Below are 27,160 nucleotides of genomic sequence, written 5' to 3'. Positions count from 1 at the left end.
TTCCTGATTTCGGCTCAGGTCGTGATCTCAGGGTCCTGAGTCAGGCTCTGGGCTCAGCAAGGAAGACGTCTGCTTGGGATTCTCTCTCTTCCTCCTCTCCCTCGCTCCCTCCCACCCCGCCCCCACTCACTGGGGTTCCCTCTGCCTCTCAAAATAAATACATCTTTAAGAAAGGTTTTTAATGAAAAGTAAAGAAATTAAAAAATAAAATAAATAAAAGTAACTAAAGAAACAGATTTTTAGAAGGAAAGAAACAGAAAGATTTTGTTGTTGTCACCCAGAGCGATGTGTGGCTATATATTGAATTATCCGGCAAACGTTAAACCACAAGCATTAAACAGAGCTGCGGGTAATGAATCACTTTGGCTTTTTGTTTACATAGCTAAGAAATACAATGAATGAAAGGTAAAGAGCATCACTACCAAATAATACTCCAAAAGCCACTGCCCCAATGAAAATATCCGTGTCTTTTGCATCTTAGTCACATTGTTTTGAAAACACCCCAAGTACATGGCTTATGGAGATCCATCACCTGGGACTGTGACACGAGCTTCAGCTTGACTCTCTAGTCTGACACTGGTCACTCCCAGTCAGAGAGGTTACTCTCTGTGGGGCATCTCTCAGAAGTGGATGAGTTGGGCATCATCAGGTAGTCTATCGGAGGCCACAGCACCGAGACTGACCAAGTTCTTGCTAACTGAAGACATGAAGCCCAACTATTGAGCTTCTTGCATTCTAGAGAAATCGGTTACCTGGAAAGGACATGAAAACTGATCACGGAGTGGCTGTGAAAAGCAGCACCAAAATTTGAACCGTTATTAATGACACAAAAGAAATCGGTTTCCCTGGCTTCGTTTACTCAACAGGCAGCCAGCAGGGTAAGGTCAAGAGCACAGGTTCAGGGTCAAATCCCAGCCTCACCAATTACGAACCAGCTTTGAGCAACTTACTGAACATCTCTGTGCCTGTTTCCTCGTCTGTAAAATGGAGGTAACCAATAGTACCTATTTCGTAGGGTTACTAGGAGGAGAAAGAGAAGTGCTCTATGCAACAATTTTTATAAAGTCATATTCTCCATCTTGGAATTTAAAACTGACTGCAAAAAAAAAATTACATGGAAGTGAAAGAGGGAAAACAATTACATGGAACTAGCAGGAGGATCCTCTTGCAAATCCGCCAAACGAGGGACTCAGCACGTCACGTATCCTTGAGACGTCAACCGGACTCCAAAACTTGATGACGGTAAATCATGGGCTTTACAAAAATAATTTTAAATTGCTTTAACACAAAAACAGACGTCTCGTGCAGATGACAATACAAAATTCACATTTTAGGGCCAGGTGGAGACTTGAGATGAATTGTACATATGCTTGCTTCAGGGGCCTTCTATCCTCTCTGCATTCTCTGAAACCTCAAGGGCAGCGCTGGCATAGCGGTCGCTGAGTCAGAGAGGAGATCTATAACCTATGGGAAATCGTGCTGTGAGGACTCACCCGTATTTAATCCCTAAAACTAGAAACAGCCTTAAAAGAGGTCAGAGACTGCTGAAAGTTAAGTAAATAGGATGTGGTGGGGTTAGCAAGGAAATCAGGGCTGTGATTTCTGCCAGTCAGTCATGCCTCCACCTTGCCCTGGGATGTGGGGTCTCTCCTAGAGGGTACTCAGTTGCCCAGTTGGAGAGGCCACGTTTTAAGGACAGTGTTTCTTGGCGGGAGAGTCTGGGAATCCCCAGGGTATTTCTGAGAGGGCTGTGGTCTCCACCCTGAATACTGTCAAAGTGCCCAGCCCTCCCTGCCTCCCTCACCGTCAGGTGGCTTGAGGCTCCCAGGTTGTTCCAACCAGGCCTGTCACCACCTGTCCCTTCCTTTTAGCCTCAGACTTAATGAGACAGAACCGGACGGATAAGGGAAATATAAAGAAGACGATGGTGTGGATGGCTTCCATATTCAAAATTATACACAGTTTAAGATGAGCAAGGAATGCATGTGCCCTCAGAAGAGGGTCTCAGGCTATTAGAATTTAAATTTGTATCACCTATAAACTCTGAGCTCTAACAATCAGGAAATGAGATACTGATTTGATTGTGCAACGAATATTTATTCTTTTACCTTACTTCGCACAGTCCCAGGCTGGGCTCTGGGTGGGGAGAAACACACAGAACAGAGACCCCACCCTCCAGAATTCAAGATTCAAGATGCAATTACAGAGACCAGATACGAAGATCAGGAAAGACAATGAATAACCTAAGGCAACTTGTGGGCTCTCAACTGATGAAACAGACAATACCTTGAGCTTTGGAATGCTTTCTTCAAAGGAAATTTACAAGAAAGCCCAATATGAAAAACACATCAAAGCAAGTGATTGGGTAGAAGCAGGAGAGCTCCCGTAGGCAGCTCTATTCCCTGAGCCTTGAAGCCCTACCGTTCCCAGCCTTCACAACATTTCAGGACACCCGAGAAGGAGAGGCGGGGTGTGCTTTCAAAGGTGAGCAGCACCAATGAGCAGGTAAAAAAGGGCCCCCCAGGCGGAAAGAACCGCAAAGACAAAGACAGGTGTGGAGAACTAGAAAAGGCTGGCACCACAATTTGCCCTCTCTGACGCAAATTCTAATCCTGAACAGCACGCAGCAGCTGTGCAAGCTCGTGAGCGTGGTTGCAGCAGTGGCCTGGGCAGGGCTGGATGAAGGGCAGAGCTCAAGAGCATTGCCCACTGGTAGAGAGAACCCGCTGGGAGCCACACTTCCCATCCCAACCTGGCTTCCTGTCCTGGCTCTCACCCAAGGCTCCCCATGTCCACAGGGTGACCACTGTGAAGGGAGGCACATAAAGATGGGGATCACAACCAAAGTGGTCCCCAAAAGCTAACACATTGAATGCAATGAGAGAAGGAGGCCGGGGTAGGTGGTAGGTAAGCCTGTGCTCACCATGGTAGGTATTTCTCAACACCACCCCCTCACTTCCCTGACATTGACGCCATGTGGAAATACAGTTCCAAGGGGCCAAATTTCCCAATGTTTCAAGAGGGGAAAAAACACTGAGCATTTACAGCACTGTGTGGGCCAAAGAGAACATATCAATGGGCCGGTGGGCACTCCTACATTAGAAGAGGGGTCTGAGTCCGTCTTGCCCACTGCACCGGCCCCAGTATCTTGCCCCGGGTCTAACATTAGTACACGGTGTGTCCAATACATATAGCTTAAATGAGGATGTGAGAACCAAGTATCAGACTAGGCAGCAAATTGTAAGCCAACTTCTCTGTCTCTCCTCCTTTAGAGAAACACTGCAGTTTGGGGGAAGTAGATGTGGTAGCAGGTTCTAACTAAAGGGAAATCTATGAGAAGACTCACGAAGTCACTATTAACAGAGCTGGGGTGACTGTATTTGCTCTCCACACTTCAACTCTTCAAATTCACTTATTATGCAGTTATGCACAATCTCAATCTAATCCTTTCCTTCCTCTTTCCCCTTCTCACCCTCTTCGAAGATTTGTGGCGTTTTACCAAGAAAAACAAACCATCATCACTAAGTCAATGGTGGGGGGGGTGCACTGCAATTCCCTATCAGGATGGCAGGTGGCGCTACATCGGTCTCCAGCCTCAGAAAGTAGTGAGGACCTGGGCTGTGAGTCTCTGCCCTTCAGAGCCCCCAGGCTTTGCCACAAAAATTAGGAGGGACAGATGCATATTCATGGGGTTGCTAGGAACAACTCCCGAGCTCTCAAAATGTACTTCTGGGGTTTTTAAGATGGATCCCCAAGTCTCTGCTCTCAGTAGCTCTGGCTGGACTTTTTGAGCTCCAAGATGCACCGGGGAAAAGTTCTACCCTCCAGAAACATAAGCACTGAAGTGAGACACTTCATGAGAGCTTCAGGGCAGAAACCAAAGCGTCCCAGGAATGAGCAGACCCTCGGATTGCCAGGCCTGAAGCAATTCCTGGTCATCTTGGTAAGAGCACGCAAGGCTCTGTCGATGGTACCATGTCCAGCACAGGAACATAGACCACTGCTCAGAGCAACAGAAAGTTTGGGCCAATTTTCAGGGGAAAGGAAAAACACTGGGGCTGAAGAGGATGAGCAGAGGATGGGCTTCATCGGAAAAGTTGGTAGAGCATTGTGACTCTTGATCTCAGGGTGGGGAGTTCAAGTCCCACGTCGGGGGGGGGGGGGGAGATAGAGATTAATTAAATAAATAAAGTTTTTTTAAAAAGTCGCTTTTGATAATATCCCCCCCACCTCAATCAAAGAAAGCAAGCCTGGTCTAGGTGGGTCAGGACTCACTCGTCACAGCTAAGGAACTTCAATGTGTGCCCCGCCTCAAACACATACACCTACTCCCTTCATCTTCTGCTCACCAAAGACGGGTCCTGAAACTGATCCCATACCATGCCTGCCTTTGCACTTGGCCTCCAAGGATATTCAGATCTTCCCCCTGACCTTTTAAGAATACCAAAGGTAGTCCTGGACCAAGAACACTTTTATCTATTTCTGTTGCCCTTAAAAAAAAAAATACTCTTATTATGGAAATCCTTAAAAGCATGTACAAAAGTTGAGAGAACAGCATAATGAACTCCGAATATCTTTAACCGGCTTCAAGGATTATCTTTGCCAATCTTGTTGGCCACCATTGATGTCCCTCCCTCATTCTAGTAGTTAACAAAATCGCTATTAGAGGGCAAGGGCCTCACTCAGAGCCACCCTGTTAGAAGCAGATAAAAAGGTCAGAACTCAGGCCAAGTTTCTAAAAAATTGTAAAAGGTTCTTTGAGAGATTAAAACTGAGGGGAAACAAAATGAAAAGAATAGACCCTGAGTAAAAATCACTTAAGATCCTTTTAAGTAGATTCTGCCTCCCTCAGGAAGTTAAAAAAAAAAAAAACATCAGTAGGAAAACAGATAAAAAGCAATATGATATATAAGCTTTTTCAGGCCAAGGGGTATATTTTTTAAAATATTTTGAGTTCTTTTTAAGATTTATTTATTTATTTATTTGAGAGAGAGAGAGAGAGAGACTCAGAGTGAGGGGGAGGAAGAGGGAGAGAGAGAATCTCAAGTAGACTCCCCCTGAGCGAGGCGTCTGACCCAGGGTTTAACATGGGGCTCGACGTCACGACCCTGAGATCATGACCTGAGCTGAAATGAAGAGTCAGACGCTCAACCAACTGAGCCACCCAGGCGCCCCTAAATACTGTTTTAAATAATGAGGCTGTTTTGTATTTTTCTGTGGAATTTAAATTATTAGCAGGCAAAAGGTTAATATTCAGTGAACCACGACAACAAAAGCCTGTATGTCCATGTCCACTGATTTTTAAAAAAGGTAACGGGGGGGGGGGATCTCTATTTTTTCAAATGGACGGTTAATGTCTATAACCGAGAAGACTATTACTCGCGTGTTATTTTATTCCCATATACACCTCTGTTTTGGTAGAGAGAGCGGTGGAATCTTTTTACAATATAATTTTAAGAGGGCAGAGATCATTTCCTTTTCAGGTAATTAAGCACACTTCCTAAATAAAACTAAGAAGCAGACATGGGCTCTTCTCCCAGGACTATGATAAAAGGTTTTATTTTATAAAAGCAACAGACTAGAATGTTCTAATTGCTGTTCCTTCCATCTGCCCTTTCAGTTCGGGCTAAGTCCTATCCCTCCTCTCTCCCTACTGCATCCCCAGTGCCTAAGGAACTCCCACTTGCTGGGTGCTCAAAAATATTTCTGACACGCAGAACGCACCACTGGGGGGGGGGTGTCTATTGGCACTTCCCATGCTTCACAAACCTTCCTTTTCTCAGCCTTCCAGCTTTCTTCTCTTGCCTCAGTTCCATTCTATCTCTTCACTGATGTTAGTGTTCGGACCTTTAAAACAGCGGTAAGTGTTCCAAAATGTCTAAGAATGAGGGACTGTCCCAGATACTATGGGTACATTACTTTTTACCACTCTATGACCACTTGGAATGCTGAAGAAAGGAACCCGGGACCTTTAAACTACTGAGGTCTTGCAACTCAATCTCTGAGTCTCCAGGTACCACCTAAACATTTAAAAACAGAACTCTGGGGGCGCCTGGGTGGCACAGCGGTTAGCCGTCTGCCTTCGGCTCAGGGCGTGATCCCGGTGTTATGGGATCGAGCCCCACATCAGGCTCCTCCGCTAGGAGCCTGCTTCTTCCTCTCCCACTGCCCCTGCTTGTGTTCCCTCTCTCGCTGTCTGTCTCTATCTCTGTCAAATAAATAAATGAAATCTTAAAAAAAAAACAAAAACAAAAACAGAACTCTGGGGCCCCTGGCTGGCTCAGTCCACAGAGCATGTAACTCCTGATCTCGGGGCCATGAGTTCGAGCCCCAAACTGGGTGTAGAGATTACTAAAAATAAGTAAATGAACAAACTTCAAGAAAATTCTTTTAAATTGAACCTAAGTGTTTTCTTAACAAGAACCACATATTGATGACACTTGATGTTAACAAAGCCAGGTTCTTACAGTGCATTATATTCTGACTTTGCGAACCTACTGTATCTTATGCTTAGTACTGACCTAAGCAATGCTAACACCCTCTAGCACTCCTGACTGCTTGATGGTATCGAAGTCTCAGGGGCAATGTAATAGCAGGCTCTAAATACCCAGGACAAAAGAATACTTCACACTCAGTGGCCACCAGCTAATTATTTACCTCTATGGTGGAGCGATCAGGTAGAAGTGGAAACCATAATTATACTATGGGAAATTGGGGCTGGAGAAAAAAAAAGTGTATCCTGGAAATGAAAACCTAAAAAATAATGGAGCCCAGAAATCACAAGCAAATCCTTTTGTTAGTAAGCTAGAGTTTCTACTCCGTGAGATGTCTAGTAACAATCTTTCGATAGAACTATTTGCTAAGATGGAGGCAGAGAGGACATTGGCTTTCACTTTTCACTGCTATTGTCTGTGTCAATTTTAAGTCATAGTTGCTCAACGTCAGCACTACTGACATTTGGGACTAGATCATTTGTTGTTGCGGGGGGAGGCTGTCCTGTGCACGGTATGTAAGATGTTTAGGAGTATTCCTGGTCTCCACTACCCATTACATGCCAACAGCATCTCCACACCTATCCCCCCCATCACTGCTCCAAAGACTATCAAATGTCCACTGGGGGCAAAGTCATCCTCGGTTGAGAACCACTGTTTTAAGTTCCCCAAACACACCCATCTGTGTAGGCTCTCTTTCTCATCATCTCCCACCCAACAAAAGCCACAATGATCAACCCATTTATGAATTTTCTTTCCAATCTGTAAACTGACTTCAAGAAACCATACGCAGAAGGGGTGCCCTGCTTCCGGGAGGGCACAAAAGAGGCACTCAAGAAATGTGAGTGGCTTCCCACTTTTCCTTTCCGCTGAAGAAGTCACAACTTCTCAAGCAGATACCTGTTCTCTTTGGGGAATCTTATTTGGAAGGTGAACGCACCTATTTCGAATATGGCAATTACATTCAAAATAACAGAACTAAAGATTGTGATTTCTTCTGTCTTTTCTCTCGTAGGAGGAATGCAAGTCTTTAATTTTTTGGAAGAACACCGGAACTAAATAAATACTTAGCACTTTAAAGGAAATGCTTTATACACTTCAATGAATTCTTGCCAGGAGGCATGGTCTTAAAAACACAGCACTTTCAACAGAGATGTCAGACAAAAACAGCCCTCAGTACTTACAGCCTCCCACCCATGTTTCTATGGTGACACTTGAACTCAAACTGTTTGAATTCAAACTACCTAGTAATCTAAAGAAAGAGCCCTTTCCTCATTCCATAAAGCATATTTTATCATTTGTTGGGGGGAGGGAGGGAGGAAAGAGTCATACTTCATACTTTGTAGTAATACATGTTTTTTGTTCTAATTAAGAAATGAAAAAGGTGCACGGGAGACTTTCTCAAGTCTTCGCGAACGGAGGACAAAAATCCCGGCCCGATTTTCTGAGACTCGGTTATCATTTTATAATCGAGAAATACGAGGCATTGTTCAAGTAGAGGCAGAGTTTAAGCCTGCCAGAGTTGAAAACTCATCAGCAAAATATTAATCACAGCTGAAACCTGACATACGCTCTCCCGAGTTCCTTAGGTACAATACATTCCGGCGATTAAAAATACATTCCATTTCCTCTAAGTGCACATTCAATCTGTCAAACTGGATGACAACAGCATAAAACTGCTGAGATTCTGAAACCCAACCTGCTACACATCCTGAACGTCCCTCTCCAAAGAAAAGTTACGAGAAACATCCGTACGTGGACTTTTCAAATATGGAAGCGTCTTCAAATTCCCCGGGGGAGGATGTCAAAATAACCCCCTCGTAAACTGCTTAATAGGAACAGCATTTCGAACTCTCCATCCGATTTTAAATGTCCATGTTTGTTGCACATGGTACGCAAATCAAAGTTTTCCTTGGGCTCCTAAGGATCCGAAGGGGTTTAAGATCCCTCCAGCAGACACAGGCATAAACCCTTGAAACCCGTGGGTTGTATCTTTAAAAGGTGTCAAAGGAAAAGCAGACGAAGTGCTGTAATCTCCGCCCACTGTCACTTAAGACATAACAGCCCACGCACTCCGCACGCCCAGCCAGCATCCTGCATCCACCCTTTCTTTCAAACCCACTGCATTAGACCATGGAAACTCAGGATGTGTGGCCACAGCGGCCCCTGCTCTGGCTCCAGCTGGCCCACCACGTGGCGTGGCCATGACCTTAGTCACACTTCCCCCTGACATCCTGTGAGTCGGCTCAAGCTGGAGCCAGAGCTTCCCACCGTGCTGCCCGCCCTGCTCCTGGAAATGACAAACCCCCGCTCCCTAAAACATTCCATTCTCCTCTAACACCAGCAGGGCTTCCTGCCCCCCACCCCTCCTGAACAACACGTCTTTGAATATCATTCACCACTCCCCCCCCCCCCGACACCTTTCACCTCTAGCTAAAGGGGAGGTATGCGGACTTTCATGGAAGCTTGCTCTCCCATTCTCACGAAACTATTTTAACTCTTGGAACTATTTTAACTCTTATCCCGATAATCCCTTCTCCAGGAATTAAAAGCACATACAACCTCTGGAATCTAACACAGGGTACGGAAAAATGTGCACAACATTCTTCGCTGAAGAAATACTTCTCCCCTTATTAGAGAGGGCGCCTGTTGGGATTCAGATTTCCATAAGCCTTCTTCTCTTCGTGGTCCTTTTCTAGTCGGACCATGAGGGTTGCAGAAATCTTAACTCTCGTCTTTGAAAAAGAACTTTCATTTAAATGAGTAGAGTAATGAGAAAAATACTCCCCATTTACTTTGAGTCGTAGCGTCAAGAAAGAAAACATTTTTTGTTTCATCAGATGACTGGCAGTATTGGTCCTGCCTTCCTCCTAAAAGATGCATGGAGGGGGGGGGGGGTCCCAAGAATGGTTTCTGAAGCTGGGTAGAGTAGAGTGACATTAAGGCGGCGGTTAATGGGGGGCTCAGGCCGTTAAGCATCTGCCTTTGGCTCAGGTCATGATCCCAGAGTCCTGGGATCGAGCTCTACATCGGGCTTCCTGCTCGGGGGGGGGGGGGGGGTCTGCGTCTCCCTCTCTCTCTGCTGCTCCCCCCCCCTTGTGCTTTCTCTCAAATAAATAAATAAATAAAACCTTAAAAATAAAAGGCGGCAGTTAATACATCCATTGTTTAGACTCCTACTATTCTATAGATTCAAAAATGGACATAAAGGTTCCGGGTGTACATGAAATAGAGTGAGCACCCTCCGCCCTGCAGAGACTGCACAGAGCAGCTATTTGAGGACTCTGAAAAGTAAATAGCATGCAGATTAGGAAAGACAGGAATTCAAAATACCACCAACCTGCCAGTGAATTTGCCATGACCTTCTCCTCCAGTATGCCCCAAGCCTGAACCTCACACACTGTCAGCGGGCACGAAGTAGTGACAGACAGCAAGCCTGGAGATGCCCTGCAGCTCTGGCTCAGAGAGCAGGAAAGAACTCCTGATGCTCAGAGAGTGGGGGAAATCCCCCATTTTTCCCCCTTCATTCTGTTCTCTCGGGCCACAAACCCCCAAGTGGTAATGGCAGCCTACAGCAATGAGAGCCTTCAGGACCAGAACTCCAAGGGACAAGACCCTCCCTCTGCGTTTGGCAGAGCTGTGGCTCCAAGAAGATGGGTAAAACCATGCCAGTTTTTGTCTCCGTCCTCCTGTCACTTGGTGCCAGGGACACAGGCACAGCTGTGGACGTACATGGCGGAGCAGAGTAATGAAATCCCAAGCTTTCCAGGTAATGACCAAAGGAAGCCCCATGGAAATGGAAAATGTTGAAGAAATTATGTAGAGGGAGAAGCTCAGGAAAGGCACCGCATAAATTGTTTATAAACTCCCAGGCTCACCCACAAGCTTGGCACACATGGATCTTATCCTCAACAGCCTACCTGAGACTATGAGAACATTCTAGAATGGCCCACATCCTAGACGGGTCACCGTGGGGCGTACCCACCCGACATATCCAAATAGCACTGCCAAGGCCTAGCCAACTGAACTGACATTGGGACCACAGCTCACAGAAGGTTGGGTTAGAACTCACTCTCTGAACATAACCAAATCGACTGCTTGCGACAACAAAAATGTCAACATTCTCCGTGGGATTTAAACAAGATCCAGAGCCTCATAACATAACATTCAAAATGTCCTGGATAAAGTCCAAAATTACTCAGCATGGGAAAAGACAATCAACAGATGCCAATGCTGAGATGACACAGATGTTTGAACTATCTGACAAAGACTTTAAAGCAGCTATTATAGAATGTTCCAGCAACCAATCATAAGTGATCTTGAAACCGACGGAAGAACAAAAGTATCTGTATCTCTGAGTAGAGATACAGAAGCTCTAAAGAACTGCTGGAAAGTCCAGAACTGAAAAATAAAATAATTGAAATAAAACCTTCCTGGATGGTCTCAACACAGCACGGAGAAAGAGTCCGTGAACTTGAAGACAGAGCCATAGAAATTAGCCAATCTGAACAACAAGGAGAAAAAAAGATTTAAAACAAAACAACAGAGCCCCAGGGGTTCAGGAGACAGCAATAGAAAGTCTGCCATTTGTGTCACGGAAGTCCCGGAAAGAGAGCAAGAGTGCATTGCAGAAACAAAATATAACAAATTAGTGGCTGAAGACTTTGCTAAGTTTCCCAAGAGACATACATCTACAAATTCAAAAAGCAGACCGAACCTCCCATAGGATAAACCCAAAGAAAAATGTGCTAAAAACTAGACACAAAAAACAATCTTGAAAGCAGGGAGAGAAAAAAAATGACATATTACCTCTAAGCACAAAAACTCCAATGGCCATGGATTCCTTACTAGAAACCATGGAAGACAGAGAGAGAAGCGGCCCGATATATTTTAAGCCCTCCTCAGGAAAGAACTGCCAACACAGAATTCTATATCCAGCGAATAGATCTTTCAAGAATGAAGGCAAAATACAGACATTCTCAGATGAAGGAAAACTAAGATTACTTACTGGCAGCTGACTTCCTCTAATAGCTGAAGACAGCTCTTTAGACAAAAGGGAAATGATACCACAAGGAAACACGGAACATCAGGAATTAAGAAAGAGCAGCAGAAATGGTAAACATCTGGATAAATATAAAACCCTGTACTTCTCCTCTTGAGCTCTTTGTTGAAAGCAAAAATTAGAACACTGTCTATGGGGTTTTCAGTGCATGCCACTGTAACCATAAGACCAATGTCCCAAGACAACAGTGCTAAGGTCTCCACAGTCCACTTAAAGCGGTAAAATGCCGATTCCAAATCCACTGTGAAGTAGGCACATTGCAATCCTTAGAGCAGGCACACATACACAAGAAAAGATACAAGGAGACACACGAGATCAATTAAAATCAAACACTAGGAAAGATTCACAGAACTCAAAAGGCAGAACACAGAAAACATGAATGAAAAACAAAAATTAAATGGTAGGCATAAATCCAAGTCTATCAACAATTACAATCAGCTAAAATGGTCTAAACAGGTAAATTAAAGGACAGAGACTGTGAGAATGAATAAAAAAAAATAGGAACCAACTACATGTTAACAAAAATTCACTTGAGGGGCGCCTGGGTGGCTCAGTCGGTGAAGTGTCTGTCTTCAGCTTGGGTCATGATCCCAGGGTCCTGGGATCGAGTCCCGCATCCGGCTCCTGACTCAGCGGGGAGCCTGCTTCTCCTCCCTTCTACCTTTTTCCCCTGCTCGTGCCCTCTGGTGCTCTCTCCCTCAAATAAATAAAATCTTTTAAAAAAAAAAAAACCTCCCTTGAAATATAGTATTAGTAAGTAGGTTAAAAGTAAAAGGATGGGAAAGGTACAACACGCAAACAACCGTTCCCAAAAAAGCGGGAGTGGGGGGGCACCTGGCTGGTTTAGTCAGTGGGGCGTGCAACTCTTGATCTTGGGGTTGTGGGTTTGAGTCGCAGGCTGGGTATAGAGGTAACTTAAAAAAAATAAAAATCATACACACACACACACACATATAATAAAGTTGACTTCGAAACAAAGACAATTGCATTGCCAGGGGCAAAGATAGATATTACATAATGATAAAAGGGTCAATTTGACAAGACATGACAATCTTAAATACATTTGTACCCCCAACAATAAACCTTCAAAATAAAGGAAGCCAAAACTGTCAGAATTCAAAGGAGAAAGAGATAAATCTAAAGTCATAGCTGAAAGCTTTGACATTCTGCTCTCAATAATATATAGAAATAATAAACAGAAAATACCACCAACGAATTGTATCAACTATTCACAAAACAGGAACAAAAACAGCGTATGTATTCTTTTAAAGTACTCATAAAACATTCACCAAGACTAACCATACCCTGAAGTATAAAACTTAAACAAATTTAAAAGAATTGAAATAATACAAAGTATGTCTTCTGATCATAATGAAATTAAACTAGAAATCAAAAGAGAACAAAAAGAGAAACAAAAAACAGAGAAAAGGGAAATTTCTAAATACTTGGAAATCATACAACATACTTCCAAATAAAATATGGGTCAAAAAAACAGTCTCAAGTGAAAAATTTTTTTTTGTATTGAACAAAATAAAAATGCACCATAACAAAATGTGTGTGATGCGGTTAAAATGGTGGCTTCCAGGGAAATTTATATTAAATGTTTATATTAGAAAAAAAGAAGGGTCTCTAATCAATAATGTAAGTTTCCATCTGCACAAACCAGAAAATAAGGAGCAAAATACACCCAAAGCAAGAAGGTGGGGGAAATATTAAGGATAAGGGCAGAAATAAATGAAATTGAAAGCTAAAAAACAATAGGAAAAAAAAAATCAATGAAAACAAAAGCTGGTTCTCTGACAATATCAAAATTATTCAGCCTCTAGCAAGACTGACAAAGAAAAAACTCATTTCTTACTAATGAAAGAGGGGGGATTGCTACAGATCCCACTGACATTATAAGGATAGGGGAAGAGAACAACTCTACACACATAAATTCGTCAGCTAATATTGCTTACATCCTTCGAAGAATTTTCTTGGTCCATGTTCACGAAGATACTGGTCTGGGGGTTTGTCACCGTTGTTTTTTGCTTGTTACCATCTTTGGGGTCAATAATGCTGGCCTCGTGAAAGAAACTGGCCAGTTTACCCTCATGTTCTGAAAGGCATGGTCTAAAACTGGTGTTATGTCTGCCTTAAATACTTGTTAGAATTTACCGGCGAAACCATCTGGGACTGGAAATTTCTTTCTCAGAAGGTTTTCAACCATGAATTCCATTTTATTAATGATTATAGGACTACTGAGGTGAGAGATTTCAACTCAGGTGAGTTTGGACAGGTTGCGGGTTTTTCAGGAATGGGTGTAAGAAACTCTTGGTGGATTGTTTGACTCCTCCTGGTTCAGAGAAGAGACAATTTGAGCCAGGATCTTTCAGACTGTCACAGAGAGGTTTCCAGTCTTCTTGGCAGTAGTCAGATAGCAGTAGGCAGAGAAGGGTAAGGGGGAGGTTATAAGGAGTCTCAGGGAAGGGTGCTGAGGGGGTAAATTGCAAACGCCTTGTTTCTGAGACTGGCCTGTCACCCACCGCCAGGCCAGTACAGTTACTGCAGTCACCCAAATGCCTATTACCTGGCCAGGCCAGAATGTTGTTCTATGACGAGCTGGGAACCACAGAGTATGGAGGTGATACTGCGGGGTGGCAGGTAGGCATGGGAGGTGGGGTCAGGTCTAAGTGTAAAGCTGGCCAGGGAAGGCCACGGGGTCTCCACACCCTCTCCAACCAGAGCAAGTACCCTCTGATCCACCCTCTGAGATTCCTCCATCTTGTATACAGCATATACACAGGGACAGGTTAAGCGCCAACATGGCTTCCACCCCAGATATAATGGGCAGTCTTTTTAATTCTTTTATTATTGTGAAGAGAAGGCAGCTGCTACAGAAAAAGTCTGGAAAACACTGCCCTCAGATGTCCCAAAGGAGGTGACTCGGGTTCTGGCACGGGCTTCTCAAGGAGGCAGTGGGCCAGCCATTCCCAGCCCAAGGCAGGGCACTTCAATGGACTCAGCCTGGGTATGGAAACAAAGTCGTGGCATTCAACGGACTGGCTGCAATTCTTCCTCCATTTAGTCAGACACAAACCGAGACACATAAAGCTCAAAGCGACCTCATGAATCTCCCTGCCCATGGCCTTATTTCACAAGATGAGGAGACTGTTCTAGACATGGAAAGTGACTAGCTCAAGGTCGTAGACTTGTTGAGGCAAAAATGGGACTGGAGCCCAAGTTCCAGGGTCCCAGCTCAGTGCTCTTTACACTATACATAAAAACAAGTGTTGACTGGACAGCTCCTGCGTATGTGAGGCAATAGGACGACACTAAACAATTACACAGATAAATAGAAGTGAGTGTGAAGTTACTAAGGAGAAATGCAGGGAGTGTAAATACATTGCCTTCAAAAGGCTTCTCAAGGCACAACCCACCACCCCCAGCACTAGAGTGAGTCACAGAGGTCCCCATGGAAAAGTTTCACCTTGGTAAATTGAGAAATGATTATATGTGATCTTTCGGTGATGAAATAAAATTTCCTGTTGGTGAAGTCTATAGCCTAGAAAGTGCTTTAGTCCTCTATCTGAAGCATGATCTCAGATAGGTACATGGAGGAGAACGCCATATTCATAGTAGACCAAGGAGCTAAGACAAAAAGACAGACACTGAAAGACATAATGATTCTAGCCCTGGGCATTTTGTTGAACCAAGATGAAGGAGCCACTGTGTGGTGACTCAAGCCAAGCATGACCCAGATACTGCAGGAGAAACAGCCCGGAGCCACGAAGGCCCTGGAACAAGCTCCAGCAACCAGCACGACATACTCCAGAGAGCAAGAGCTCTCTGCTGAGGAAAGCAGGTAGTTCTGCAGAGCAGGGACTGAGTCTAGGATTCCGTGTTTCAACACCTCGACAGTGAAGAAAGGACAGAAGAAAGAAACATACACAGATAGAGCTTCTAGCTTATCTCAGAACTTGATAAATATTAGCACTTGTAATGGGAAACTTCTATAAACATTTGATCAGGTTATTCTTTTGGGAGAGGTTTCCCCTACAACTGGCACTTCCCTGATGGAAGCACTTAAAAGGTCTCTAATTTCCCCCCTATACTTTCAAGTCATAAATGTGATCATAGAGCCGGAGACCTGAGGTGAAAGTAGCTTCACAGATGGTAAATTCCCATACAGGAGAGCTTGATAAAACAGACTCAAGTCTGATAATTCTACTCTAACAGGAGGTCAGGCTCTTTTCACCATAGCAATCAACAGAAGAAAAAAAAAAGTAGGCGTGTAATTCTATAGGAAGCATAGAATGTTCTGGAAGAAAAAACAAAGTCAAGTCAACTATGAGGGAGCTGAGATAACTACGAGAAGAGACGTCCCCAGAAGCTTCTAAACCACATTGCAAAGTTGGGCTAACTGACCAAATAGCTTGGGACAGAAAAACAGTAACGTCAGAGACTGTCACCACAGTGCGTAGGAGGATTCAGACACACCAGGTGTCTGACCACCTGCTGGGGCTCTCTGCTTGTCAATTCAAAACCTCTGAAGGTGGTTATTTTGGTCAAAGGTATAGAATTTAGGGTTTTAAAATGTATTCAGCTTAAAATGCACATTTATACCAGCCAACTCTGATGGGGCAGAAATAATTTCTCATCATCACAGCAGGCTGTCCGAGTCTAAAGCAACAGCTATCTGAAAAGCTTACTGGAATCTTCCTCCTTAAAAATTATCAGTAGAATGATTTTAGCTTGCATTTCCCCCAGACCCTCAGGAACTGGCTAAGTAGCCTCAAGAAATACCCAATTAGTTCAATCATTCTGTTGAGTCAATGGGAAAATGACAATCTTGGGCTCTTTGTTCCAACACCTTGATAGTAAAGAAAGAACGTGATGACGTACACACAGATAAAGCTTCTAGCTTTATCTCAGGACTTGGTAAGAATAATACTTATTTGTATACACATTCCCTGCTGTATCTGAACACTTAGTATAGAATCTGACATGTAGTGTGACTTAGGAAACACTTTTTTAAATAAACACACAGTTTAATGATCAAATTCTGCAAAACCAAAAATATATGCCTTGAAAGATCACTACCTTATTATTCACCTTGATCTACAAGTAAGAAAGGGAATATCAGGGGCGCCTGGGTGGCACAGCGGTTAAGCGTCTGCCTTCGGCTCAGGGCGTGATCCCGGCGTTATGGGATCGAGCCCCACATCAGGCTCCTCCGCTATGAGCCTGCTTCTTCCTCTCCCACTCCCCCTGCTTGTGTTCCCTCTCTCGCTGGCTGTCTCTATCTCTCTCAAATAAATAAATAAAATCTTAAAAAAAAAAAAAAAAGAAAGGGAATATCAAACCAAACATCTATTTCATTGTGTTTTCTTAGAATGGTCGAGTGAAAACAGACAAGCAGAACTAACGAATACCCTCCACTGTTTACTATGTGACTTGAACGCCTCTCTTAAGTATCTACGACCTCGTATCTAACATAAGGCCCATAATTTCTTCCTCACAGTGCTGCGGTATGGACTTCAGTGTGGTCCTACTGTTTTAGAGCCTGGCACACGCCAGCTGTTCCAACTCTCATATTCTCCTTTGACCTCAAACGTGGATTCCAACTAGAAGTTTGTATTACCCGTGTCACTTCCTGAGCTTCTTCCCGAAGAAAGGAGTCCTTCGCTCATGACAACCAGAATCAGATCAGAACCCCAGGGGAGCTTTCCAGGCAGGTGACCCGCTCACTGGGACTCTCCAGGGGTATGTGGGAGGAGGACAGGGCTGCCTGGTGGGGTCGTGCACCTCGCCCTGAGTCCCTGGGCCCTCCAGGAGCCTAGGTACGTGGGGACAGAGGGAGAGAAAAAAGGAAGCAGTCAGGACACAGGGAGCCCCAGGGAAGGATGGCCAGCCCCGATTAGGAGCACATGACCTCTTCCTCAGAGAAGCATCTTTTTTTAAATTTTTTTTCAAGTAATCTCTACACCCAGCGTGGGGCCCGAACTCACGACCCTGAGATCAAGAGTCAGATGCTCCTCTCACTGAGCCAGCCAGGCGCCCCGAGGAGTGTCCTTAATTTAACCAGTAAATGAAAGGCCGTTTGGAAATAGCTTCTACAAGCTGCGATTTGGCAGAAACTTCGAGTGAATATACGTCCAAGCTTTCCCCCAAAAAAGCCCTGAAATCGGCCGGTTAATCTGGCCTGAACCGTAACATATGGATAGATCTAAATGCTACCGAAAGCCCCAATTTTAAAAGCAACATATGTGTTTTTTCAATGTAAGTTTAACGTATTTTTAAAAATCATAAGTGATGTAATCACAAGGGCAATACTCACCAAGCTGAGCAAAAGTATTTCTCTTCAATCATGCAGAAGCTGATGTCATCTTTACCTTCCAGGTGAGCCATATGCTACTCAGTTCGCTGTGTAACCTCAAGGATGTCACGACCTTTCAGGACTCAGTTTCTCCATCTGTTCGGACAAAAAGGACGGATGGATCTGGCAAACACGGCAACACCATGCTTCTCTTCTGAAAACAGCAATTGTTGTTATTTCTCTCTATGCCAAGTGTTTCATTACCAAATAGGCCTATCTTTTAATATGTGGTTCCTGAGAAGGGTAAGAGGGACCAGGGTTTTTAAAAATGACCCACATGAGTAAATGCTGGCTTAAAAGAGAACTTCCTGGACACCTGGTTCACCCCAAAACAGGACAGACCACATCCCTCCCTCCCCTTTCTTTGAATCAAATGTCCTTAACTCTGTTCCCCAGATGGCACAAACCTCTCTCCTATTAGCCGAGTCCTGTCTTAAGATAGAATACATCTGCTTACGGCCTGGGAACTCTTCTGTGAAGTATGGAGTTGTTACAGATGCGTAAGATGAGCACGGTGTCAAGTCAACAGCTTACCCAGGACCCAGGGCTGCGCGCTAATCTCAACACCCTCGCTTAGCCCACAGCTAGGAGTGCAAGGTGTCGACAAAAGAAAATCCAAGGTTTAAAGAGTGCTCTGATTTAGTATTGATGATGAAAGAACAGCATGTCCTTTTGTGATACATACAAATTACAATCAAGTTAACATACCAGCCAAGGCCTCCTTTTGTAACACTGTCAAATAATAATGAAGGAAAAGTCATGAAAACAAATTGAGCCCCCAAACCAGGCCTATTTTAAAAGCACACAGGATTTAGAGTGCATGAAGGAAAATGTATTTTTCATCAATTCCAATACAGAGAAAACCTTAGCATTCATTAAACACTATAGAGAGTCTTTCAAACGCTTTCTATTTGATATTACATGCTCTGGGAACCCAGTGTAGCTACGGAATTACCCACACTGATTCAGCACTAAGAACCGTACAGGGCATAGAAACAGAGAGACGGCTCACTCACCGAATGTAAGGACTCAAGTATGTAACAGTGACCAACCTAGGGGACACTGTAACAGCCTGTTCGTTACAATAGCCTTATTCTAAAACTGCTTGAAGGAGTCTTGATTTGCAATGATAAAAGTCCATTTTTTAAAACCCGAATAGCTATTACTATAGTCAAAAGTTAACAAAGCATCTATGTTGAGAGTCAATTAAAGAAAATGCATTCGGAATAAGTGGGTTTACACTAAGTACCACACGAAGTGTCTGCCAAGTGACACTTGATCTCTCAATATTTCTAAGGGGAGCATGAACCCCTCCTTTGTCACGCCAACTAGCTTCCTTACACTTTAACGCTATGCATAAAATGTCTGACTTCCACCACTTTAAAAAGTTCTTAAAAAGCACAAAGAGGGGCACCTGGGTGGCCTAGTCAGTTAAGCATCTGACTCTTGATTTCGGCCCAGACCCTTAACTCAGAGTCGTGAGTTCAAGCCCCACATTGGGCTCCAGCGTGGAGCCTACTTAAAAAAAAAAAGTACAAACAAATGTTTACTTATTAACAACTGCAAGAAGAACCAATACAATTTTTCACACTTACTCTAAGAGAAAAAATATGGAAAGGGAACCAAAATGTTATTTAAAATGCTTCATGACAGGGCGCCTGGCTGGCTCAGTCGGTAGCGCACGTGACCCTTGATCTCGGGGTCATGAGTTCAAGCCTCACATGGGCACAGAGCTTACTTAAAAAAGTAAAAATAAAATAACGTGTGCACATTAAGGAAAATGCTTAATGATGAACTCAAGCTGTCGAAATAAAACATGGAGGTACGTGACAAATAATCACAATCTTGCTAAACAGTAACACAAACAGTATTCTTCATGTAAAAATTATTTAAGGCTCGAGTCTAGAATGAACATATAGGTCCACAAATTTCTAGAAGCATACAGCCATACGGGCAAGTTCTTGATCTCTCCCATATCCTTCAGAATGCGGACACACGGCTCTTCAGTTCAGTTCACAAGACAGGATACAATCTATCTAATACGCTGTGTGAACGGCTTCATTTGGAAAAGCCTTCTTTCATTCACGGGCCTGACAAATGCTTGTTTCCTGCGCTCCAGAGGAAACCATATTTATAATAAGTAGTTTTTGTAAGATTTACTTTACGTGCTTCTCATGTGACTAGACACTGGCAGGGCTGGCCCCAGTGTGGGCAGCAACCGAGCGCAACAAAATGCTCCCTTGCTCGAATGTTCACAACCCGAGAATGGTAAGTTATTACCTCCTCAAGGCTTTGGTTAAGTTTCAACTACTTTACCCGAAAGGAGTAATAGCTAACAGCTATGTATATGAAAACACTACATACTAATTTATTTCAGCCAAGAGGTCACCAGGTGAGAAGAAACTTAAAGAGCCTCCAACCCCCACCCCATTGGGTTGCCTGGGGTCAAGGAAATGAGAGGAGGGTTCCTACAAGTAGGTAAGAAACCTGAAACACTGACTTCTCTACTCCTCTAGGTTGCCTTAAAAGCAGGCAATTCTGTTTTGTGTTTAACTCTCAAATCACTTGACCTGTGTTCATACGTAAAGACAGGAATTAAAATGTACTGAGCAAAACACGTAGAGGATCCAATTACACAGTTCATGGAAAAGCAACACTGTTCTATTTCCCAGGCAAGTGAAGCATTCTGGGAAAGCAAACACCAAGTCCCACAGCTGCTTTATGGGTAGACCAGAGCTCAAAAGACCATTGGCATCCTGGAATCACCCATCCTTCCCTCATGCCAACATCAACCTGACGAGTCTTCTGAATAAGCTAGTCTTCTGTTGGCCAAGGGAGGCCTTTCCCGTGTCATTCCTCTTTGTTTAGAAGCCAGGGTCATGTCAAATGGCACCTCTACACTGGAGTTGACCTGAGAAAGGTGGCGTGGGGCAGCACGAAAGGAAAACGTTATATGCTCTGTGGAAATTCCAGGCCTTTCCACTGCTTTCAGGTACACCAGAATTCACTGTGCTCATTAGATTCAGGGGATACCCAGGCAGTGCAAAAGGCGGATTCTGGGTAATGAAGCCATTAACCAACAAAATAAGGTTCACACCGGGTTCTTCAACTTGTCATTCTCATCTTTCCTACAAAGCGTCTTCTAACTTAATCATGATTCCTCAAACCATTATATTAATTGGAGAGCAAAATAACTGATGTTTAAGGACCAAAAAAAAAAAATCACTTGTATTTTTAAAGTAACATGTAATACAAGCATGTATCTATGTACAAAACAGCGGAAAGTTACTTTAAAACTTTCGAAATTGATAGTTCAAGTTGTTGCTTAAAAAGAAACTAGATAAACATATATGGGAGAAATATTCTGAGAGCATCGGACAGCACTGAAGATTCCAACTTTTGAGGAATAAAACATGATTTATTCAACAGTATAACATTTTAGAAGATTTGTCTTTTTTTTTAATTTCAGTGACTGTCATAACATAAAATGTTGGTGAAATGAGGTTTACTTTTCAATTGCTATGTAATCCTATCATCTTTTTTTCTACCTTCCAGTGCGTATGAGACTGCTGTTCTAGTGAAGGCAAAATATAAAACTCCCCTCTGGCTCAATTTTCTTTTAAGTAAAATGAGAAAATTGTCAAAGATTCGTTCCTGGGGCGCCTGGGGGACTCAGTCAGTGAAGCGTCTGCCTTCAGCTCAGGTCATGATCCCGGGGTCCTGGGATAGAGCTCCATGTTGGGCTCCCTGCTTAGCGGGGAGTCCGCTTCTCCCTCTCCCTCTGCCTCCCCCCCCATGCTCCCTCTCAAATAAATAAATAAAATCTTTAAAAAAAAAAAAAAGATTTGTTCCTGCCTCTCACTACTTTTCAGAGCAAGTAAAAATTTTTTTAAAACACTAGGCAAATATAAAAAGTGATTTTAAAACATTTGGGGGGTCTTTTTTAAAAAGGGGGGATGCCTGGCTGGCTCAGCTGGTAGAGCACGCAACTCTTGATCTCCGGGGCGTGAGTTGGAGCCCCACACTGGGTGTAGAGATTACTTAAAAATAAAATCTTAAAAAAAAAATTGGGGGGGGGAATGAAATGCCTCTCCCCCCTGCTCGTGCTCTCTCAAATAAATAAATAAAATCTTAAAAAATAACACTCTTTAAGAAAATCAATTGCAATCTTCTAAGTGGTTAATGCAAAAACACGCCACTAGTGAAATGGTTCCACTAGATGGCGCCCTATTTTCTTCAGTGACCAGAGACACCTCTTACCTAGCCTCCACCATCACCTGAGAGCAATTCTTGAGCTTATTTTATAGCGTCAATGGGCACCATCTTTGTACAATGGAGTCTATGACTTGACTCTCACTACATAAAACAATGTTTGCTTTATTTTCTTAAAATGTCTTCTTTCAGGATTCAAGCTTCATTAGCATTCCAGAATTTTAAGATAAGGTTTAATGGACTCGGTCATTCAACCATTTCTTGAGCCCTTCCTTTGCGCCACACCCTCTCTACAGTCTGAAGCAACCCATGCTCTTTAGTGGTGCCTGACATTACAACTTCCCATCCTTAGGTGCCTGGGTGACTTAGTCGGCTATGCGACTGACTCCCGATTTCGGCTGAGGCCATGATCTTGGGGTTGTGAGATCGAGCCCCGCATAGGGCTCATGCACTGGATGTGGAGCCTGCTTGGGATTCACTCTCTCCCTCTTCCTCTGGCCCTTCCCCACTTTTTCTCTAAATACACCCGAGCGCACACACACACACTCTCTCCCCATCCTCCTGCAAATACCTAGGAGTCTACCAGTTCCAGTATGGTTTGGCTTCTGCACTTCAATCTTACTTATCTGCAGCATTTCCTGGTCCATTCAATAACTTCCTTGCAAAACATTTCTGTCATCCGTGTTCCTTACCACAGCTCTCTGCTGAGAAGCTCTCATAAACCCAAGACACTGAGTTCCATTCCATTCTGAGGTTTGATTTTAAAGATATATCAAGCATCGCTGATGTGAATTTTTGAAAAAAGGATTAAACCCCTTTGCGGGTGCTTATATGTCAAAATGAAAATAGTCATGCTGTTCATTAACCTCTTTCCAAAGTTCTGAACTTAGATAAGACTGGAAAGCATTCGATCTCTGAATGTGATGGAATAAACATTTATAGCACTGAAATGGTGATTCTCCATATAAAGAGACAATACCTTTAACACCTGGCCCCAGGCCAAACCCTAAGACATGAAAAACAGGAGATGCTCTCAATTTAGATTAAGGTGGCATACAAAAGCCTCAGGCAACTCTTCAATCAAATGTCCATATCAATCCCTCTCTATTTCATTTCTCATTCTCATGCAACCAACAAAATCTAGAAAGGACGGAGCACAGTAACCCAATTGCATCTTACAAACTATTCCCTTTTAGAAACAATTGGCTCTAGGGGCGCCTGGGTGGCACAGCGGTTAAGCATCTGCCTTTGGCTCAGGGTGTGATCCCAGCGTTCTGGGATCGAGCCCCACATCAGGCTTCTCCGCTGGGAGCCTGCTTCTTCCTCTCCCACTCCCCCTGCTTGTGTTCCCTCTCTCGCTGGCTGTCTCTATCTCTGTCGAATAAATAAATTTAAAAAATCTTAAAAAAAAATTTTAAAAAGAAACAATTTGCTCTAATTGTGAAAGCAAAATTTTTAGATGAAATTTTCCTTAAAGACAACACCAAGCTCTACAGTGTGTTTCTTCCGGTGCTCTAAAACTTCACCTAAATTAACCGCCACTTCGGAGGGAATGGTATTTCACGAGCCTGTTCTCAGCACCTCTAACTGAAAAATAAGCCTGCTAAATTTAAGATAAAATTACTTAAATTATCCCCAGCTTTACGTGCCAGGATATGCTTTTTCATGTTGAAGAAATTAAAACTGAGAGAAACTCATATGCTTTAATAAGAAATTCAATTATTATTTCTAAACCATTAGATTTCTTTAAAAAAGTAAAACTGCTCATGAACTTGCCTATGGACTTGAATTTATTTAAATAAACAACCTGTTCGATAAATTGTTCAAAGACCTTCAGATAAAATCTTCACCAAGGAAACTTGAGGTTTTGTCTTCCCTATTCATGCTGTTCAAATTCATGCATTGAGGTCATTTTCATATTTATTTATCATACTAAAAGAGGAAAATATTTATCCATATATAATTATAATTTGTAATTTACTATATGTTTATGTTATATGTTATAATTTAAAATATATATTATAAATTTTATATTATCTATATATACACATCTAAAATGTATGAGTGATCTAAGTGCCTGGGAGTCCCAAATACTGAGAGAAACAAAATATAACAGAAAAAACAATGGGAGGGGCGTCTGGCTGGCTCAGTTGGTAGAGCATGTGACTCTTGATCTCAGGGTCATGAGTTCAAGCCCCACGTTGGGAGTAGAGATCACTAAAGATTATAATTAAACTTTTTAAAAAAAGAAAAAACAATGGGAAAATAAATTCACTTAAAGATTTTAGCTAAAAATTGAATATGCAGTCATGTCCTAGGTTGAGGGGAGGTTTGAGATCTTTTTCAAGAAAAAATCCTATACGACATCATAATCCCCAAGACACTACCTAGATAAATCCATTTTTAATGCATGATTCGTGATTTTATTTCTTTGATCAGCTAATAAGCGCCTACTACTCTGTGCCAGGCACTGGGTATTGTAATAATAAGCCACATGGTGGCCTTGGCCTCAGGAATTTTAAGTCTAATGGGACAAGACACCAGTCAATAATCAGTATCAATAAAAATAAGACCGGGGGGGGGGGGGCTGAGTGGTTCAGTGGGATAAGCGTTTGCCTTCAGCTCAGATCAAGCCTGGCATTGGGCTCTCTGCTCAGTGGGGAGCCTGCTTCTCCCTCTCCCTCTGCCCCTCCCCCTGCTCGTGCTCTCTCTTTCTCACTCACCCTCTCTCTCAAATAAATAAAACCCTTAAAAAATAATAAAAATACGACCTATCACATACCTACGTGACATGAAACGACAACCTGTCCCCGTATTTGTCTCAGGGTCAAGTGGAATTAGGGAAAAAGAAATTTCAAGGAAAATGAACATTTGAAAACATTTTCAACAAGGATGAAAAACAAAAAAACAAACAACAAAAAAAAAAACATTTTCTGGTTAACACTCAGATAACTGGAAACCCCACAATGGACTTCCCCATCTTTGTACCTTTTGGGCAGTTGTGTTGTTGCTCTGTTTATATGCTATAATTTTCAATTTGAAAAATTTCAACTTAAAAAATGTATAGTTATGAAAAGGATGGGTTAGTCGGTTCTTTAATTTTTATGCCACGATTAGAAACAAAAACTGAGAAAATAAATTCCAGCAAACCTCTTGTTTCTAGTTCACAGACACCACCACCACCCTTTTTTTTAACCAATTGGTTGTTCTTGCTTCTCAATGGACACCTCCAGCATTTCTTCGATACAAAACCACAAGCAAGCTCGTGTGCCCAGAATTCCCCCCAAGAAACCAAGTGGGAAAAGAGCCATACTTGCAAGAACGGGTATCTAACCTCCTCAAGATGGCTCCTTGAGATAGATAAAGGAGAGACAGAACTTCGTAGGGGTGAACTGAATGAAGTACTTCCAAATTTCCCAAAGGGAATCCTTACTTGTGGGACCAATTCAGCTGTCTTCGGTATGAAAGCAACCTTTAAATAACTCTCCTTCTACTTATAGCTCTTCTAAATTCGCTATTGTTACTCATTATGAGTCCACTGGTATTAGTCAGCACAAGTCATTAGCCACTGTGTTTCTGAAATCACCAACTTCCTTCCCTCCCGTCTTCTCGAGAAAAGGGGACACTTGCTTCGAAACCTTCAGCTTGAAAATGTATGCCACCATTTCTCATGAACTTATTCGGAAACAGCTCACACAAATTCTTTATTCAAACAACCAATCGGGAAATGGATACCATTCTTGACCCCCACCCCCCAAAAAAAGCCCTAGTTCGGTATGATTTCTGCTAACCACAGGTGAGAAATGGAAATTAATCCAGGGAACTATAGACTGTCCTGGCCTTTTAAAAATGATCTGTCAATTAAGGCCCGACCTAATCGTGACAATTCACCTTTTCAACGTTATCTGTCAAGACCTCCTCCCATCTATCAGTTCTGCGGGATTGAAGGGAAAAGCAGGCCTGCTGGGAGCGATCCACAGGGACCCTGAAACCCTTCTCCCCTTCTCTCCATGCACACAGAACCACCTCGAAGCAGGTACTCCTCCAGCACCCTTCCCTAACCTCCAGCTGCCAGTGAGCTCTTGCTACACTGACTATCCTGGATCCTTCATGACCCATCACATCCCTCCATCTTCTCCCCCCAAGTAAACGGTATTCTCCTTCTAGACAGTGTGTCCTGCAGCTTCTCATTTCACCCGCAGCACCTGCCACTTGAATGCACACTGAGTATCTGCAAAACCAAACCTCCTCCAACCCCAACCCCGCCCCCCTGCTTTAAAGGCAGGACATCACACAGGCCCAGAGAAATTCTTGTCCTACCTGGGCTTAGGGTTTCTTTTCCATCATTCAAGCGGCTTCGCAGAGCAACGTGTACAAATAAACCCAAGAATGCAAAGGACGCAGCACGAAATAAAAATCGACATCAGCCTCTCCCCCATTTTCCCCATGAGCATGACTAACGGACCCTTCATAGGGCCCCTTAATTCCACACGGACACACACCATCACCAATTGCCATGGAACATTCTGTTGGGACTTCATCGGCTACACCAGAATTGAGGAAGAGGTTTTGTTTGTTGTGAACTGTGTGGACTAGACAGTTTCTCCTTGAATTTCTTAAGAAAAGGAAAGGTGGAAGAAGGTGGTTGCCAACAGGCATATGGCAAAAGCCAGAAGTCACGTCACAGCTAGCCCTTCACCTTTGGATCCTATAAACCAAATCTTCACCGTCAATTGCTTTTCTTTCTTCACTGTGCAGTATGTGTGCTGGGGGAAGGGGGGGTGGGAGGGGGAAAGAACTAAGAGAAGGGCCAGGGGCAGTAAAGGAACAGACCTCATGTTACAGTGAACATCATAATCTTTACGATATGCTCCTCATATGCTCTCATTCCCAACTACTTTCAAAACTGTACTTCCTGGGGCACCTCGGTGGCCCAGTCAGTTAAGCGCCCGACTCTTGGTCTGACTCTCGGTTTCGGCTCAGATCATGATCTCGGGGTTGTGGGACTGAGCCCTGCATCAGGCTCTGCCGCTGGGG

General features: G+C 43.3%; 1 long non-coding RNA gene across 2 annotated transcripts in view; it reads right to left on the bottom strand.

Moving 5' to 3' along the window:
• LOC123802283 (uncharacterized) overlaps positions 1 to 27,160 on the bottom strand; it is a 165,090-nt gene that overhangs the window by 101,348 nt on the left and 36,582 nt on the right. For both annotated transcript variants that reach the window (XR_015723491.1, XR_015723490.1), the window contains exon 4: positions 17,873 to 18,007. This is a non-coding gene — a long non-coding RNA (uncharacterized LOC123802283). The remainder of the gene's footprint in view (positions 1 to 17,872; positions 18,008 to 27,160) is intronic.

This window comes from Ursus americanus, chromosome X, assembly GCF_024610735.1.
Source record: "Ursus americanus isolate L20-20 chromosome X, mUrsAme1.1.p, whole genome shotgun sequence".
NCBI lineage: Eukaryota > Metazoa > Chordata > Mammalia > Carnivora > Ursidae > Ursus > Ursus americanus.
Note: the sequence above shows the minus strand (reverse complement) of the source record. Positions and strands in the feature narration are given on the sequence as shown.